This window comes from Coloeus monedula (assembly GCF_965178545.1).
Source record: "Coloeus monedula genome assembly, contig: HAP1_SCAFFOLD_71, whole genome shotgun sequence".
NCBI lineage: Eukaryota > Metazoa > Chordata > Aves > Passeriformes > Corvidae > Coloeus > Coloeus monedula.
Window position 1 is genome coordinate 932,586 of NW_028120822.1, and position 5,041 is coordinate 937,626.

The following is a 5,041-nucleotide window of genomic DNA, read 5'->3' on the forward strand; positions in this document are numbered from 1 at the left end:
TAAAAGAGGTACAATAAAGATACTGCTGCAGGAGTGGCCGCTGCCCCGCATCACTAAAAGCGCTGCACCGCGGGAGCGTCGGGGCAGCGCTGCTGGTTAAAAAGGGGTCCGGAAAGCGTGAGAGGTGTAAAGGGAATAAAATGCTGAGCATGGTAAACGAGGTACAATAAAGGTACTGCAGCAGGAGTGGCCGCTGCCCCGTGTGACTAAAAGAGCTGCACCGCGGGAGCGTCGGGGCAGCGCTGCTGGTTAAAAAGAGCGGCACGGGAAAGGCTGAGAGGTGTAAAGGGAATGAAATGCTGAGCATGGTAAACGAGGTACAATAAAGGTACAGCAGCAGGTGTGGCCGCTGCCCCGTGTCACTAAAAGAGCTGCACCGCGGGACGGTCGGGGCAGCGCTGCTGGTTAAAAAGGGGTCCGGAAAGCGTGAGAGGTGTAAAGGGAATAAAATGCTGAGCATGGTAAACGAGGTACAATAAAGGTACTGCAGCAGGTGTGGCCGCTGCCCCGCATCACTAAAAGAGCTGCACCGCGGGACCGTCGGGGCAGCGCTGCTGGTTAAAAAGAGCGGCACGGGAAAGGCTGGGAAGTGTGAGCGCAATAAAATATTGACAATGGTCTAAGAAATACTGTAAAGGTACTGCAGCAGGTGTGGCCGCTGCCCCGTGTGACTAAAAGAGCTGCACCTCGGGAGCGTCGGGGCAGCGCTGCTGGTTAAAAAGAGCGGCACGGGAAAGGCTGAGAGGTGTAAAGGGAATGAAATGCTGAGCATGGTAAACGAGGTACAATAAAGGTACAGCAGCAGGTGTGGCCGCTGCCCCGCATCACTAAAAGAGCTGCACCGCGGGACCGTCGGGGCAGCGCTGCTGGTTAAAAAGAGCGGCACGGGAAAGGCTGAGAGGTGTAAAGGGAATAAAATGCTGAGCATGGTAAACGAGGTACAATAAAGGTACAGCAGCAGGTGTAGCTGCCCCGTGTCACTAAAAGAGCTGCACCGCGGGAGCGTCGGGGCAGTGCTGCTGGTTAAAAAGGGGTCCGGAAAGCGTGAGAGGTGTAAAGGGAATGAAATGCTGAGCATGGTAAACGAGGTACAATAAAGGTACTGCAGCAGGTGTGGCCGCTGCCCCGCGTCACTAAAAGAGCTGCACCGCGGGACGGTCGGGGCAGCGCTGCAGGTTAAAAAGGGGTCCGGAATGCGTGAAAGGTGTAAAGGGAATAAAATGCTGAGCATGGTAAAAGAGGTTCAATAAAGATACTGCAGCAGGAGTGGCCGCTGCCCCGCATCACTAAAAGAGCTGCACCGCGGGAGCGTCGGGGCAGCGCTGCTGGTTAAAAAGAGCAGCACGGGAAAGGCTGAGAGGTGTAAAGGGAATGAAATGCTGAGCATGGTAAAAGAGGTACAATAAAGGTACAGCAGCAGGAGTGGCCGCTGCCCCGTGTCACTAAAAGAGCTGCACCGCGGGAGCGTCGGGGCAGTGCTGCTGGTTAAAAAGGGGTCCGGAAAGCGTGAGAGGTGTAAAGGGAATGAAATGCTGAGCATGGTAAACGAGGTACAATAAAGGTACAGCAGCAGGTGTGGCCGCTGCCCCGTGTGACTAAAAGAGCTGCACCGCGGGAGCGTCGGGGCAGCGCTGCTGTTGAAAAAGAGCGGCACGGGAAAGGCTGAGAGGTGTAAAGGGAATGAAATGCTGAGCATGGTAAACGAGGTACAATAAAGGTACTGCAGCAGGTGTGGCCGCTGCCCCGCATCACTAAAAGAGCTGCACCGCGGGACCGTCGGGGCAGCGCTGCTGGCTAAAAAGGGGTCCGGAAAGCGTGAGAGGTGTAAAGGGAATGAAATGCTGAGCATGGTAAACGAGGTACAATAAAGGTAGTGCAACAGGTGTGGCCGCTGCCCCGCATCACTAAAAGAGCTGCACCGCGGGAGCGTCGGGGCAGTGCTGCTGGTTAAAAAGGGGTCCGGAAAGCGTGAGAGGTGTAAAGGGAATAAAATGCTGAGCATGGTAAAAGAGGTACAATAAAGGTACTGCAGGAGGGGTGGCCGCTGCTCCTTGTCACTAGAAGAGCTTCTCCGAGGCGCCGGTGGGGCTGCGCCGTTCCCGCCTCGGGCGCTTCTGGGCGATTTTGAGGCGGGGGGAGCCCACCGCGGCAGTGGCGGGAAAAGGGGGTGCGGAGTATAAAAGGGGGCGCCGGCGTCGCGGCCCCTCAGTCGGGGGGCGGCGGCGGCGGCGGCAGGAGCTCCGCGGGCTGGCCCGGATGCGGGGACGCCGCCCTGTGCGGCCGAAGGCGCCGGCCCTGAGGCGCGGAGAGAGCGGCGTGGCAGCCGCGCATCGGCTCCGTCATCGGCAGCGCCGCTTCGTGCCGGTAGGGAGCGGGAGAACGCGGCGGCGGGCGGCGGGTGGTGAGTGCCGTCGGCGAGACGGGGCTTGGGCCGCGTGCGGTGTGCGATCTCCCGAGAGCAGCGGGGAGGCCCCCGGGGAGCGGCGGCGGGCGGGGCGCTGTGGGAGCCGGCGCATGTCCCCGAATGAGGCGCCCGGCGCAACGCGCGAGGTGCCAATGAAATAAAATAGAAAACGGTAAAGTGCTATAGAGGAGCCGCACCTAGAGGGCTCTCGGCCCCTGCCCCGTGTCACTAAGGGAGCTGCACCGCGGGAGCGTCGGGGCAGCGCTGCTGGTTAAACAGAGCAGCACGGGAAAGGCTGGGAAACGTCAGCGCAATAAAGTATTGACAATGGTCTAAGAAATATTGTAAAGGTACAGCAGCAGGAGTGGCCGCTGCCCCGCATCACTAAAAGAGCTGCACCGCGGGACGGTCGGGGCAGCGCTGCTGGTTAAAAAGGGGTCCGGAAAGCGTGAGAGGTGTAAAGGGAATGAAATGCTGAGCATGGTAAACGAGGTACAATAAAGGTACAGCAGCAGGTGTAGCCGCTGCCCCGCATCACTAAAAGAGCTGCACCGCGGGAGCGTCGGGGCAGCGCTGCTGGTTAAAAAGAGCAGCACGGGAAAGGCTGAGAGGTGTAAAGGGAATGAAATGCTGAGCATGGTAAACGAGGTACAATAAAGGTACAGCAGCAGGAGTGGCCGCTGCCCCGTGTCACTAAAAGAGCTGCACCGCGGGAGCGTCGGGGCAGCGCTGCTGGTTAAAAAGGGGTCCGGAAAGCGTGAGAGGTGTAAAGGGAATGAAATGCTGAGCATGGTAAACGAGGTACAATAAAGGTAGTGCAGCAGGTGTGGCCGCTGCCCCGCATCACTAAAAGAGCTGCACCGCGGGAGCATCGGGGCAGCGCTGCTGGTTAAACAGAGCAGCATGGGAAAGGCTGGGAAGTGTGAGCGCAATAAAATATTGAAAATGGTCTAAGAAATATTGAAAAGGTACTGCAGCAGGAGTGGCCGCTGCCCCGCATCACTAAAAGAGCTGCACCGCGGGACGGTCGGGGCAGCGCTGCTGGTTAAAAAGGGGTCCGGAAAGCGTGAGAGGTGTAAAGGGAATAAAATGCTGAGCATGGTAAACGAGGTACAATAAAGGTACTGCAGCAGGTGTAGCTGCCCCGTGTCACTAAAAGAGCTGCACCGCGGGAGCGTCGGGGCAGTGCTGCTGGTTAAAAAGGGGTCCGGAAAGCGTGAGAGGTGTAAAGGGAATGAAATGCTGAGCATGGTAAACGAGGTACAATAAAGGTACAGCAGCAGGTGTGGCCGCTGCCCCGCACCACTAAAAGAGCTGCACCGCGGGAGCGTCGGGGCAGCGCTGCTGGTTAAACAGAGCAGCATTGGAAAGGCCTGGAAGTGTGAGCGCAATAAAATATTGACAATGGTTTAAGAAATACTGTAAAGGTACTGCACCAGGTGTGGCCGCTGCCCCGCATCACTAAAAGAGCTGCACCGCGGGAGCGTCGGGGCAGCGCTGCTGGTTAAAAAGAGCGGCACGGGAAAGCGTGAGAGGTGTAAAGGGAATAAAATGCTGAGCATGGTAAACGAGGTACAATAAAGATACTGCAGCAGGTGTGGCCGCTGCCCCGCATCACTAAAAGAGCTGCACCGCGGGACCGTCGGGGCAGCGCTGCTGGCTAAAAAGGGGTCCGGAAAGCGTGAGAGGTGTAAAGGGAATGAAATGCTGAGCATGGTAAAAGAGGTACAATAAAGATACTGCAGCAGGTGTGGCCGCTGCCCCGTGTGACTAAAAGAGCTGCACCGCGGGAGCGTCGGGGCAGCGCTGCTGGTTAAAAAGAGCGGCACGGGAAAGGCTGAGAGGTGTAAAGGGAATGAAATGCTGAGCATGGTAAACGAGGTACAATAAAGGTACTGCAGCAGGTGTGGCCGCTGCCCCGTGTCACTAAAAGAGCTGCACCGCGGGAGCGTCGGGGCAGTGCTGCTGGTTAAAAAGGGGTCCGGAAAGCGTGAGAGGTGTAAAGGGAATAAAATGCTGAGCATGGTAAGCGAGGTACAATAAAGGTACTGCAGCAGGTGAGGGCGCTGCCCCGTGTCACTAAAAGAGCTGCACCGCGGGAGCGTCGGGGCAGCGCTGCTGGTTAAAATGAGCGGCACGGGAAAGGCTGAGAGGTGTAAAGGGAATGAAATGCTGAGCATGGTAAACGAGGTACAATAAAGGTACAGCAGCAGGTGTGGCCGCTGCCCCGCATCACTAAAAGAGCTGCACCGCGGGACGGTCGGGGCAGCGCTGCTGGTTAAAAAGGGGTCCGGAAAGCGTGAGAGGTGTAAAGGGAATAAAATGCTGAGCATGGTAAACGAGGTACAATAAAGGTACTGCAGCAGGTGTGGCCGCTGCCCCGCATCACTAAAAGAGCTGCACCGCGGGAGCGTCGGGGCAGCGCTGCTGGTTAAAAAGGGGTCCGGAAAGCGTGAGAGGTGTAAAGGGAATAAAATGCTGAGCATGGTAAACGAGGTACAATAAAGGTACAGCAGCAGGTGTAGCTGCCCCGTGTCACTAAAAGAGCTGCACCGCGGGAGCGTCGGGGCAGCGCTGCTGGTTAAAAAGAGCGGCACGGGAAAGGCTGAGAGGTGTAAAGGGAATGAAATGCTGAGC